A 15,269-nucleotide genomic window follows, 5' to 3' on the forward strand; every position below is an offset into this window, starting at 1 on the left:
AGTTAAAAAAACAGACTTGAGAACCCAAGAAACCTCCTGACTTAACTTTTTACCTAAGCTCAAATAAATTATTGCTGCAACCCTTCTACATTCTAAAAATATATTGAATATATTCTAATAATATATTGAATATATTATTCTCCAGAGGAAGCTGACATCCTTACATTAAATTATTCATTAAGAAAAATTGGTAAAAATTAGTAATGTAGTGATTTTTCATCATAAGCCAGCATTTTAAAAATATCCAAAGAAATATAATGCTGCTTTTTGCATTTGTGTCGTACTGAAGAAACAGAAGTTCTTATGCCTGAGTTTGCAATAGTCACTAGACTCCTTTAGTAGTCCTCAGGTTTAAAATGTCAAGTGCCTTTAAATATACCAAGTTATGACCTAAATTCTTTTAATAATAAAGGTTTTTAATTATTCATTTAATAATGTTGAACAGCAACACCTTATAAAATCATTACTATTAAATAATCTAATATTAGCTTATTCATGAAATAGCTAAAATTCTAAAGCAAATTTTTTATTATTTTTACATGTAGTTCAATCCAAAACTATTTATCTAGAATTTGATGCGTACCATTTCTGTTATTATTCATTTAATAGAGGAAAAACAGGTGACAGAAAGTTAAATATAGGTGACTTGGTTTTGGCCGAGGGCTTTTAGTCTGCTTTCTCAACTTACATCTATGTGTAGGGGTTAAATTTCATTGTGTTTGTTAATAACAACAAAAAGTAATTTTTTTCATATAAGCATATTCTTATTTGTATATATTCAAACTCATGTATTTATACACACACTTACCTATAAATATATATGCGTGTGTGTGTATATGTATACACACACATATTTTGTGTGAAGACAGTCACCGTGAAGGAACAAAAATTCTTACCGATTTTCTCAGTCACTGTTTCTATGGGAACATGAAGCTAATAGAGCAAAGTATCACAAGAATGGAGGAAAAAATATCCAATGTACACACCCCTATTATGAAACTAATTTAAACCTTTTTATATGAAAGCTATAACCAAATAGCCTAAGAATATGGGGAGGGGGAGGGAGAAGGGAGGGGGGAACGGGTGGAGGGAGGGAGTTTGGAGGGATTACTTCTGAGGTTTACCTTATAGGGGTACAGGTGAATCTTTCTAAGAGTAGAATGTGAATGTTTTAAAGCAATAACTGAGAAAATGACATGAAGGCTGTGTTGACCAGTTGATGGAAGTATTTCAGATTGCATGTGAAAACCCCACACTGTACCCTAGAAGTGCATTAATGTACATAGTTACCGTTCAATAAAAAAAAAAAAAAAAAAAAAAAGAAATATATAAAATCTGAACTCCTTTGCAGTACTATTGGTATAATTTTCTCTCTTCTTAACAAAGGAAATAGTAATGTGCATGCTTATGTTTTCAAAATTATGGTTTCACAACACAAACTATTGGGTCATCTAGAAACCATGTCCTTTCTAGTTTAAAGGAAATTCAATATTTTATTAAAGTTAATTCATTTTCAGTGAATTCATTTCTTCCAGAAAAACCACTTAAGTTGCACATGTTATAATTCATAAAGCATGAATTATAGTCTAGGAATAAATACCATGCTCATAACCATCTGATGCAATGTCCTACAGAGTGTATCCACAATTACATGTTAAGCTCAGAGGTTTAACTGGTAAGCACTTAATGCTCATCGTGGTGGTTATATAAAATAATGCATTGATTTTGAGGTAAAATCAAAAATAGTTTGAGAGAAAATCTGAAAATAAATATAAAGGATTACATTAAACCCATGGATATCTAGTACAGCCAAGAATTAAGTATATTAAATGTTTTTATTTTCAAGTTACCATGAATGTTGCGCTTAAAAAAAATAATGATTAGCTCAAACAGAACAAGTTTTACCTATTAAATATGAGCAGTCCTCTGTACATCAATTACACCTCCATAGAGCTGTTACTAAAAGAACTGTAACACAATAAGAAAATTTAGCACTGAAATTTGAAGGCTTCTATTTCTCATCTTGAGAATCATCTTGAAATCATCTTGATGACTTCTCATTAGATCATTTTAATAGCGTATTTTGAAGGTAGCCATGAATTTCTATGTACTCACTTTCTGAAAAATTCTTAATTAGAAAATACAATTTAGTGCTTAGGCAGAGTCCCAAATAGCTATTTGTTGGTTCTAAGAGGTAACTCACTGAGCCACATTACCTGAAAAAAAAAGAAAAGAAAAGAAAAGAAAGAGACTCAAGTAAATTTTTATAGTAAACATAATTATAGTATGCTGTTTCTTACAATTCAAAAAGAAAAACCCGATTACTATTAAATGCTACCACTACCGCTTTCAGTCTGATAATCTCAGGTGTACATACAGCAGTCAAAATTGACAATTGATAACTAATGGTAACATTCTTACATTAATAGAAGTTTAAAATAAAAAAATTTGTTTGGGCTCAGAAGCATAAAAATTTAGAAATATGTTTCCATGTTTGGGTAACCGCTTACCAAGCACAACAAATTTTCTTCCTAGAATGAATATACTTCTGGAAAGGGTAAACGTGGAAACCAAGTGAGCAAGAAGTAAGATGAGGCTTAGGAAGGAGAAGGAGTGAAAATTACAAATAAATAAGATTTTAAAATTGAATAGAGGTTTAGCTCAGGGCTAGCGTGGAACTCATGGACAGATGAAGTTCATATAAAGAATTAAATTCAGAACTTAAGGAAAATGAAGGGAAGCAAGAGACAAAAGTCTCTGTGTCTAATCAGAGGAATTGCAAAAGATGTTCTTGTTGCTTGGAAAGTGTTGGTGAATTCACTATTATTTTTTCTCTCACTTTCTTTTCACTGTTTTGCTTTGTACAAGACCAAGTCATGAAAGTGAATTGGGGAGGCAAAACCCCAACTTTCTGGAGAGTGTATAGGGCTAAGGGACTCCTGTGACCCATACATTGGGGGGAGGGGTTATGGAGAAGAGAAAGCTGGGGAAAATGATCTTTGAAATTCATGTATGGGTTCCTGAACTCAAACTCAGGAGCCACATTCCTGGAACTGACCCGAAGCAGTCTATCAAAGCTTCAACAATGGAATTGTACTGTAGGCCACTGCCTAGGACCCAGAGAACCCCTGAGGGCATACACAACAGAGCAGGTGAAAACACCACTGACCAGGGATTTATAAACAAAAGCGACATGGAAATTCAAGTGCACAGATGTGTATTGAACATGTAGTCTGAATGTAACCAGGTTGACTGCATACTAAAAAGAGACAACATAAACCAGAAGATGACAGATGAATCAGAATGTTATTACATAATATTCAAACTACTTGAGACACGATAAAAATAATTTGATGTGGGCTCTCTGGTGCTCCCGTTCATCAGACAGCCACTTCTAGTGCAGCGCCAGCCACATCCCTGAGGAACCATGGTGAAACCAAAGACCGGAATAAATGGCTTTGGTCGGATTGGGTGCCTGGTCTGCAGGGCTGCTTTTAACTCTGGCAAACTGGATATTGTTGCCATCAATGACCCCTTCTTTGACCTCAACTACATGGTCTACATTTTCCAGTATGATTCCACCCATGGCAAATTCCATGGCACAGTCAAGGCTGAGAACAGGAAGTTTATCATCAATGGAAATCCCATAACCATCTTACAGGAGCGAGATCTCACCAAAATCAAATGGGGTTAGGCAGGCACTGAGTATGTTGTGGAGTCCACTGGCATCTTCACCACCATGGAGAAGGCTGGGGCTCACCTACAGGGGAGTGCCAAAAGGGTCATCATCTCTGCCTCTTCTACTGATGCCCCCAAGTTTGTGATGGGTGTGAACCACGAGAAGTATGAAAATAGCTTCAGCATTGTCAACAATGCCTCCTACACCACCAATGGCTTAGCCCCCTTGGCTAAGGTCATCCACGACAACTTCGGCATTGTGGAGGGACTCATGACCACAGTCCATGCCATCACTGCCACCCAGAAGACTATGGATGGCCCCTCTGGGAAGTTGTGGCGTGATGGTCGCAGGGCTCTCCAGAACATCATCCCTGCCTCAACTGGTGCAGCCAAGGCTGCAGGCAAGGTCATCCCTGAGCTGAATGGGAAGCTTACTGGCATGGCCTTCTGTGTCCCCACTGTCAACATGTTGGTTGTGGATCTCACCTGCCATCTAGAGAAGGCTGTCAAATACAATGATATCAAGAAGGTGGTGAAGCAGGCATCAGAGAGCCCCCTCAAGGGCATCCTGGGTTACACCGAGCACTAAGTCATCTCCTCTGACTTCAACAGTGACAGCCATTCTTCCACCTTTGATGCTGGGGCTGGCATTGCCCTCAATGACCACTTTGTCAAACTCATTGCCTGGTATGATAATGAATTTGGCTACAGCAATAGGGTGGTGGATCTTATGGCCCGCATGGCCTCCAAGGAGTAAGAACCCCCAGACCACCAGCCCTAGCCAGAGCACAAGAGGAAGAGAAAGGCCCTTAGCTGCTGGGGTGCCACTGCCTACTCAGTCCCCCACCTCACTGAGAATCTTCCCTCAGCACAGTTTCCACCCAGACCCCCTAAAGAATGGGAGGGGCCTAGGGAGCCCCACCTTGTCATGTAACATCAATAAAGTTCCCTGAATTAAATAATAATAATAATAATAATAATTTGATATGTGAAAAAACATGAACACATATCTCAATGGTTTAACTCTCAGTGAAAATGACAATCAACAGACAAATGTTAAAGTCAAATGGATCAACATGTTGGAATTATCCAATAGACTTTAAAAATAACTATTTATGAAGTAAGAATGAGCACTCTTAGAACAAATAAATAAATAGTAGTTCCTAGGAAAGAAATAGAAGTTATAGAAAAGAATAAAATGTCAACTTTATAATAAAGAAATGAAACATTGAAAATTTAATAAGGAAAGACATCCTTAGAAGAGCAGAGATGACTAACGAAGGAGTCAACAGACCTGAAGATATAATTCAACATAAATTATTTATTCTGGAAGAAACAAAATTTGGAACATTGTGGATACAGCCTCAGATACATATAGAACAATACCCAAAATTTAAGCATTGATGTTGTCATTAGAACCCCAGGAAGAGAAAAGAAAGATGTTGGGATGCAAGTGGACACATGGGTACTTTATGGGAAGAGTCATACCTTGACATGCTTGCATTGCTAGATATAATGATTTAATAAGCTTAAAAACAATATTCAGTTGTTTATTATAAATAAGTTAGGAATTAAATTAAGAAAATGATTGCAGATGATGAGCAAGAGGGAACAGAGACAGGACAGAAGTGAAGCAGAGAAACGCAAAATCTATAGCAAGTGTGACAGCCTAAAGCCTGGCATTTTCAAGCAGACTGTCTTGACAGAGTTTCACAACTCCAGTGTGACTCTGCTCTGAGGTCACTGAGCACTGAGGGACAAGACTGTTGCAGGCAGGGTGGCCCTCTCAGGGAGTTATAGTGCCCTCAGTGAGGACATAGCAAGGGAATGCTGAACTTGATGGAGACAAGGTGGGCTCCTAAATCTTGTGAAGAGAGAAAAAGTCTGTCAGGAAGATAAGGAGGAAAATCGATCCTTTCTTCTGGAATCTTGGTAAGTCAGCTTGGCTGCACACAAGGCTTCCTGGGGATTAATCACCACTCCTGGGATTTATGTGCAGGGTCTGATCAGGGTCTGTTTTGACATCCTGCTCCAGGTCTGTGTTCCCTGTCCCATGCTTTGTTTGTATTAAAATCATAAATAACTTAGAGTAATAAAAGTAAGAGGTAAATTAGTTTAATTAACTTACTTAGTGAAACAAAAAGTTTGGTTAGAAAATGCAAGCCCAGCAAGAACCATGACATAAGTGTTTAGCCTTCCCCCATTAGATGGATGCTGTGTGTAATAAAAATGAAGCTAGCTTGGAGCTAGGGGCTTCCACCAGTCCTCATGCTTGGATGTGGAAAGTGCCCCAGCCAGCTTCTTAAAATACCTTTTTCTTGTGTCTTGACTCTTTATTTTTCCCTCATCCTCTCAACCCACCAGTCACTGAGAAAGAACTCATGGTGCAGTTTGAGACTGGTCTCTAACATTGGGATAATAAATTTGATTCAATGGCTCAAAATTTCACAAATTTGATGAAAACAATAATCCTATAGATATAAGAATGTCCTTTAGTGGGTTAATGGATAAATATAGTTTGGAACATTTGTAGAGTAGAATATTTTCATCAGTGAAAAGAACAAGCTATGGATACCACAATGTAGACATGAGAGAATCCAGAGTTACAAAGGTACAAACTACGTGACTCCATATATACATATAAATATACACAAATGTATACACATACAAATACATAGATACATACATATATATGAATCTGGAAATGTGAAACCTGTGATGAGCAGTTCAATGGTTGTCCTGGGGCAAGAGGTATGGGTGAGCGTGGACAGTATAGAAGCAACATAAGCAAACTTCTTGATTTGAAAGACTATTCTGTATCTTGATTGAAATGGTGATTACATGACCATGCCTTTGTTAGAACTCTACATCAAAAAGGTGAATTTTTTCGAATTTATAACATGCAAATATCATCTCTCATTCTGAATGTTGTCTATTTGCTTTTTTGATTGTGTCCTGAGCCGTGCAGAAGATTTTTAACCTGATCAGGTCCCATTTATTTACTTTTGTTGTTGCTGTAGTTCCAATGGGGTATTCTTCATGAATTCTTTCCTAAGGCTGATATCTTTAAGAGTTTTTCTCATTCTTTCCTCTATGGTTTTTATTTTATCCAGCATAAGTTAATTTTTATAAGTGATGACAGCTGTGGGTCCAGTTTCAGCCTTTTACATGTAACTATCTAGGTCACCCAGCACCATCTATTAAATGGAGGTTCTTTTCCCCAGTGTATGCTTTTGTTTGGTTTATTAAAGATCAGATGGTGATATGAAGCTGGTTTCCTCTCTAAGTTCTTGATTCTGTTCTATGGATCTATGATTCTATTTTTATGTGAGTATCGTGCTATTTTGTCACTGTAAACTTGTAGTATAACCTGAAGTCTGGTAACATGATACCTCCTGATTTGTTTTCATTTCATAGAATTGCATTTGCTATTTAAGATTTCTGTGGTTCCATATAAACCAAACTATTTTCTTCTCCAAGTTCTTCAAAGTATGATGGTGATGTTTTAATGGGAACTGTGTTATGAATCAGACAAAGAGCTAAAAACAAGAATATACAAATAATACAATAAAATCAATAAGAAAAGAACAGAGAATCACATCAATCAATGAGCAAGGAACATGAACGGATGTGTTGTTGGTGGGATTGAAAACTAATACAGCCTTTTTGGAAAGAAGTAAGGAAAAGCAGCTTACAAAAACTAAAAGTAGACCTCCATTTCATCCCCAAATCCCATCACTAGGTATCCACCCTGAAGAAAAAAATCATTTTACCACAAAGACATTTGAACTTAAAGTTTTATCACAGCTCAATCCCTAAATGCAAAGATGTAGAAACAACCTAAGTGCCCATCAACCTTTGAATGGATCAATAAACAGTTGTATGTGTATACCATGGAATAATATTTATCCATGAAAAAGATGAAGACTTTGCATATTTTGTATTTACCTGGATAGATTTGGAGAAAATTCTCCTAAGTATCTCAAGAATGGAAAACCAAGCATCCCATGTATTTAATGCTAATTGGAAACAAGTAGATCAATAACTTTAGGCCCACATGAGAGAAAAACACAACTAAATTCAAGAAGGGGGCTCAGAAAGTTTCCACCTATCAGGAACAATGTATAAAATATATGGCATACTTCCTGGGTGAAGGACTCAACTACAACTACTTTGGACTTTATCTAACAAACACAAATAATGTAACCTAATTGCATGTACTCTCATACTGGCCCAAATTTTTTTTTAAATGTGAATTTTACAGTATATCATTTAAAATTTAATTCATAATAAAACACTAGTCATTAATAACAGCCATTAGCGGTTAGCCAGTAACCTTACAACAATGCTATTTCTTACACTTGATTATATGCCTCTGTGGCTATAACTACAGTGGTAAATTATGAATTAAAGGAGTTTAGTGTATATTTACAACTCCATCTGAATATCTGAGTAGAACCATTAAAAGAAATGCTCATGAGGTTCTCCTGTATATGGATCATATAAGGCCTAAACATTAAGTGTATAAATTCATCCTAGAAAAAGCACCTTCAAGGGTGGACTAGGCACTGCCATGAGTATACAGCTTCCCAAGGGTAGTACTCTGAAGGTGACCATAGTGATATTCAGCAATGAGGTATGTAGCACTTTTTCTAAGACCAGTTTGCAAACTTAATTGTCAGACCTCATATACCCAAGATCAAAGGAAGGACAAAACCCGTCTCAATAGCGTGGTTATTTCTAAGGTCACATCATCATTTTACCAATTAATGTAAAAAATACTATTTCCTAAATAGACATTTATGTTATTTCACTTTTCTATAATGTGTTGGTAGCTCAGAGTTAAAAGTTGGTGACAGGCAGAACTCTATAGCAATTCTAGATAGCTTAATCCAGAGCTATTCAGTCATAATACAATGGTATCAACCTGCTTATTGTTAAAATATTTTAAAACTTTGTAACAGTTGAAAAACAGCATCTGCCCTTAACCTTGCAGGTGCTCCATCATTTTTTTATTTTTTTATTGTTTCAGGTTCATTTAGGGTACAAAATATTAGGTTACGCTGTTTGCATTTGTTAGGTAAAGACCCTCTTATAATTGTGTCCCACCCCCAAGAGGTGTCCTATACCTTCCTGGCCTCCTCCCTTCTCCCCTCCCCTTGCTTCCTCATTCCCCCGCCCCCCACCTTGAATTGATTTGAGTTTTTCTTTTACATGGGTATGTACTAGATCATCTCCTGGCTTCATATTAGAATTGAGTACATTGGATTCTTGCTTAAGCTATTGTATATGTATAGCATGGAATACAATTCAGCTCTTAAAAAAGATGGAGACTTTTCCTCTTGTGTATTAACCTGGAGAGAGTTGTAACATATTCTTCTTAGTAAAGTATTTATCATCATTTTACTCACCACCTGTTCCCCACAATCCAGCAACTAAATAGTCAATGTCAGGCACACTGAGGAACCCCCCGCGGACTGCTCTAGCAGCAAAGCTTCCTTTGCTCTGATTTCTCAGTGCTCAAGCCAAGCCAAGTGTTAAACACTTTGATTATGATTTCTGGCTTAGCCTCAGATGAATGCATCTTAAACTTCCCAAAGCATGACATGCCCTTCTCTAATCCACTGTCCTTTCTTCCCTACTGGGAAACATGCAAAGTGGGGTTATAAAAAGAAGGGGACTGAAGTCACAATCTGCTGTCACTCAGAAAGAAACAACCACCTCTATGTAATAGTTGGAAGGGATGAAATTACCCAGGAAATTCCCTGATTTCTTCTTTGTCAAACTCAATACTAAGTTGAGGATAGTTGCCTTAATTTTATCTTCAACTCACACATCTATCAAGAATTGAACAAATACTTATTGGCTGGGTAAGTTAATTTAAAAATACTGAATACAAGTATGAAGAATTTCTATTCTAGAAATTTAAAAATATTGAAATTGAAAGATTTTTAAGCAGCATAAACACATTGATTATTCAAAGTATGTAACAGTATGAAGTTAGACCCCTATATCATGTCATATAAAAGATAAATAATAATGATCAACCAACTACATCAAAACATAAACGTAAGTCTTCATGACCTGGGATTAGAAAATCCTTTAAAATGACACCAAAAGTACAATCAAGGGAAAAACACACAGACAAAGTGAAATGTATCATATTTAGAACTTCTGTGCTTCAGAGTATAATGAGAAATTTAACAAAACAATAGGATGAATGCATTTGTAAGAATTATAATTGTGTGTCTCATGAAATAATAGAATTTAGAATGTACAAAGAATACTTACAACTTAACAGTAAAAAGAAAAATATCCCAGTTATAGAGTAGGCAAAAGATATTCCTTTAAAGAAATATCTAAGTAGTAATGGTTGCACCATGGCCTAAAGCATATGAAGAGATGCTTATTATCGCTAGTCATTAGGGTAAGGTAAACTCAAACTGCAGTGAGATATCCCTGCATAACCAGAGTACTAACTAGTCAAAATAGCATAAAATAAATGCTAGTGATGATGTGGAGACATTGAAAACCTTAAACATTGCTAGTGGGAGTGTAAAATTGTGCAGTCACTTTGGAAAAGAGTTTGAGACATCTTAAAAAAGATAATAAAAGTTTACCACATGATCCAGCAATTCCATTCCCAAGTATATGCAACAAGAGTTTGAAAACATACATACACACACAAAAAACCTTGCACACGTATGTTTATAGAAGCATTTTTCCAATGAGAAAAAAAAAAAAAAAAGAACCCATTTATGAACAGATGGCCAGTTAAGCAAAATGTGGTGTGTCGGTACAATGTAGCACCACTTGGCAGTAAACAGAAATAAAGTGCTGACACATGCTGAACCCTGGATGAACTATGAAACCGCACGCTCAGGGACAGGAAACAGACAGGAGAGGCTGTATACGGCATGATTTCATTAATGTGAGATGTTCAGGATAGGAAAATCCCTGGAGACCGAAGGTGAATAGGAGTTTCCAGGGAGTGGGGGAGAAAAGGATGGGATGTGACTGGACACGGAGAATCTTCTGCAGGTGATGAAAATGTTCTGGAATTAGATAGTAGTAATGGTTGCACAATTTTGCTAATTGTACACTGTAAAAGAGCGAATTATATCTCAATGAACAAAAAAGAAAATAAATGTACTAAATAGGAAAAGTCTGAAGACAAAAGGGCCAGGGGAACAAGCCCACCTGAACAGATTAAGGTGACACAACCTTAAAGCTAAAAAAAGAGTTGGTTCCCGTAACAGTTCTACTTTTTGAAAAAGCTTCATCATCCTGGAAGTGAAAACTGTTTGTGTGACAATAAGCATCTCACTGGCGCTGCCTTCCTAGGAAGACTTGCACCCAAAGGGCTCCAGGCTTAGCAAACTACAACTAGGCCATGTGGAAATGAACTACTGTAATTTTTAGAATTCTTGGGCAAGAACACTCTATAATTAAACCCAAACATATTGTCATTGTGCCAGACAAAACTATACTTCTCACAGTATAAGCAGTTAATATTAAAGTAATTATGTTTTTTTTCCTGTGTCCTGTGGCCACACTAACCACAATTAACAGATTTTACTTATTTTGTAACATTTCACTAATCATTATAGTGATTAGTTTGCTCAAGTTTTTGAAGATATGCATTTAAGTCTTTCTTCACTCAAATGTATTCACATAATGAAGCATTTCTGCTAGCTAAGACTGTCAATAGTTACTTTTATGTGTCTTCGTGTATGTTCATAGAATTTGAATCAACTGGAATATACATATTTTACCCCTATTATACATCTACAGTCTGAAATTCAAATACCTAAACAGGACGGCCATCTATTAGTTAGACAGAGTAACCCCAAATGAAGGAGAGATAGTTAATGATAGGATGAAATGAGAATTCTGATGAAGGTAGAGTCCTGCCCATCTAGCAAAAACTCCTCTACTGATGGGTGGCTAAGTAAAAAAACAAACAAACAACAACAACAAAAATAAACACCTATTACCCAAGGTATCCAAATCTTCAAGTTTTCTGGAAAGAAACCCATAGTTGTAAAGTCTAATATGAGAAATCTATTTGTTTCATATATTGGATATGACTTTAGGAAACTGAGGTGAAAACCATAAATACCACATTTTTATTTAAAACTTTTTCTTTTGTCAGAAAAATATGGACATTTTGTTTTTAATAGCCTTAGGTCCAGATTTCCATATTAGACTTCAGAGACCTCTACTAACATTATTATGTCATTCAAATTGATGTCATCTAATTCCCTGGATTATTATTCAATTGTTTACCAAATCAATATCAGCCTTTATATATCCTGTGTGATTAAATTCAACTAAGCAAGGTCCTGTCAACTGGTTGTTATACTTTCAAGGCAATTATTTAAATCAAACTAGAAAGAGCCTAGTATTCTTTATAGAGACTGAAGTGTTGTTATTACCCTGAATTTCCAAGTGGTTGGTAATCATTTCCATCAGAAAGTCCACAAAGTATCACAAAATCATAATATATGAAGAATAATAAATGTATTGATCATTGTGTTCATTTCTGTCTGACTTAATACCATCCGCAAGGCTCACTGTTCTTTGCTTTACTTACCAACCAATCCGTTAAATTTTATTACTAATGTGATTTACCTTTCACGTTCATCTTCTTTTTTCCATTTTTGGTACCATGGCAATTAAAGGCTTTTTAACTTTCCACATAAACAGCTGCAGTAATTCTACCATCATTTTCCCAGCTCCCAGCCAACTGTCCACTTTAGGAATAACAGTAATCATTAAACATCAAAGCGATTTCTTTACTCTCCTTTCTAAAAGTTCAAGGGCTCTTCATTGTTCATAAGACAGAGTACTAACTCTTTGTGGAGAGAAAAGAAATTCCTATTTGTGAGCATGAATAGTAAAATACCCTCTGGAGATGGATAGACCTGAGTCTAGATTTTGGTTCCACACTTACTAGAATATCTCTGTTGAGTTACATTTCATAACCTCAGATTCCTTAAGTGTACAACTGGGCGCTTAACACTTATCTACAAATAGGTTATTGAAAGGATCAAATGAGATAAGCTTTATGAAGTAGCTAACACAGATCAGTTCATTGGAACTGTTCTTCCAGTAAGAAACTAAATCTGGAATTATATCTTTTCCTCTGGCTCAGAAGGAAGGAGAGTTAGTAACCTGGTTCAATCACACAGAGGTCTGAAACATGAGCAAAATGCCTGCTGAGGAAACAACCAGATTGTAAGTAAGGTGGAAATCATCACTACACAGCACATAGAACCTCCATTCTTCCTCTGGGTGACTCTCAAAACCACAGAGCAGAAACCTCGTTCCAGATCAACCTGCATTTCATTACTCCAAATAAGTCATTCTTTTTGTCCAACAACTTAAGTAGCAGTACCTTCATGAAGGCAATAACAAGAAAACAAAAACAAATATATCAGTAAAAGATGGGTATGTGCCAAGTTAGAAAATAATTGTTGAACTTAGCCTTTCCCCCAATTCTAGTCTTTTATCTCTACGACACATTAAACTTACTACTTCACAAGTTTTTCCTTAGTTTTCCCAGCATATGGATTGGAATCTAAAATAGTGGGGAGGATGTGAGTTTTTTTGCTCTCAGATGGCTCTTTCTAGTGGTGGCTGTTTAGAAGTGGTGTTCAGGAAGGTCTTGTGGTTTGGAGTAGAGTGTAGACCACTCATGAAGAACGGTTTCTTTTTCCTGTAGGTTGGGAGCTGTATCTGTAGTGTAGGCTTGAAGCACCAGCTGCGTAGTTACCTGTTGGGATAACTTTGAGAGTTGGGTTTAAATAAAACGAGTTATGCATGGACCACAGCTGCTAGTCCAAGGATGACAATTATAGATGTGAGAAAAGGCAGAAGTGCAACCCAGAGTGGGTTCTGAGTGAACCAAGAGAAGTTTGATGACTCTGATTCATGTTGGTTTTTTTGGAGTTCGAGGCTTTCTTGGAGTGATCGAACTTTGTTAGTGATAATTCCAGACTCATTAACAAAGAAAAAACATTCCTCTTAGAGGGCCAAACAAAGTCCCCCTTTTTCTGTCAAAAGATCTAACCCTGTGTGGTTTTGTAGGACCACTTGAGCTAGTGAATTAATTTGTCGCTGGAGTCCTAAGCTCATTTCACCAACCTGTTGAATGTCTTCTTCATGCTGACCTCTAATTCTTTATAATGAGTTATTGAGCAGGAAATGCCACCTGCTCCTGTGCCTATGCTGGCTGCAATTCCCATTGCAGCTAGTAAGGGAAGTATGGCAATTTGGGTGGCCGTTTCATACAGGTTGTTGGATAGAGAGAAAGAGGAGGTACTGGAACAGGTTCATCTCCTGCAACCATTTTAAAATCAGGTAGTAACATAATTACAGAACAGAGACTTTGAATGTGGACAGGGGAATTCGGTATAATTTTTTCCCACAGAGAAAATGGAAGAAAAGATGGCACTTCCTGCGTAACTTTCTTTTTCGTTTGGAAGGGAAAGTGATTATATGAGAGCACTTTGATGGTTTTAGACCTAATTAGGGAGTGGTGCCAGTAAAGTTGAAGCAAAGAGAGTATGACTGGATGATTTGATTGAGTGAGGGCACAAAAGGGTTAGTTTTGTGTGTACAAGTTATTAAATTAAGAGATGCTGGTCTGAGAGGTTTAAAGATAAAATGTTAGGAATTATGCGTGGGGCAGTTTGATGTTTAGTGTGTAAGAGACCTTGAAGATTTAATCCAATCCAGCAGCCCAGCTTATATTTAGGGTGGTGTTTTAAAAGAGAGTATGTTTTTAAGAGGGAATTATAGGTTAGATTAAGATTTTGTTGGGGTGTAAAGGTGGAGAGATTGAAACCTTGAGTCTGATTTTGGTTAATTTCTCATTGTAAAATTTCAGAATGAATTTGAATGATTTTGACAATCTGTTAAAGGAGGGGGGATAAACTTTGGGGTTTTTTGTGATATTAAATTCTGAATATGCATTTTCTGGACTCCACTTCTGATATGTTCTTATTTCCCACTTTTGTCCCTTAAGCCAAGTAGGGTCATTTGGTTTTAATACTTTTACGGTGAGTTCATTAAAGTATGGCCAAGGGTGTGGAAAAGTAGTTGCTGATAGTTGTATGTCAGTGTTGGTGATTTTCCAGGGGACTATGGACTCACAGCCCCAATAGACACATCCTTGTCTACATTTTGAGTTAAGATTTTGAGCACTGCAAGCATATATATGGAGGTTGTATTTTAAACCACAATGTTTGCCTAAAACACCCATGGTATGTGAACTGTGTTTAAATAACTCACATAAGGTGACATTAAATAACACTTCAGAGTGATTTGATTTTCTAGTTAATGTTTTGTCATGTAATAACCAAGCCCCCAGTCCTTGACCCCCTCCCTAAGACCAGTAGGGAACAAAGCCCCCTACCCTTGAAAAGAAAACCTCTCCTAAGCCTTCTAGTCCCAGCCACATACACCTAAGGTGGCGGGTTCGAATCCCCAGCCTGGACCCGCCAAACAACAATGATGGCTGCAACCAAAAAATAGCCGGGTGTTGTGGCGGGCACCTGTGGTCCCAGCTACTTGGAAGGCAGAGG

General features: G+C 36.8%; 1 pseudogene; it reads left to right on the forward strand.

Annotated features, from left to right (window-relative positions):
• Positions 1-3,427: 3,427 nt before the first annotated feature.
• Positions 3,428-4,614, forward strand: LOC100955298 (annotated as a pseudogene).
• The last annotated feature ends 10,655 nt before the right edge of the window (positions 4,615-15,269 follow it).

The sequence above is a fragment of the Otolemur garnettii genome, unplaced genomic scaffold (genome assembly GCF_000181295.1).
Source record: "Otolemur garnettii isolate 467f Iridium unplaced genomic scaffold, OtoGar3 scaffold00013, whole genome shotgun sequence".
Taxonomy (NCBI): Eukaryota; Metazoa; Chordata; class Mammalia; order Primates; family Galagidae; genus Otolemur; species Otolemur garnettii.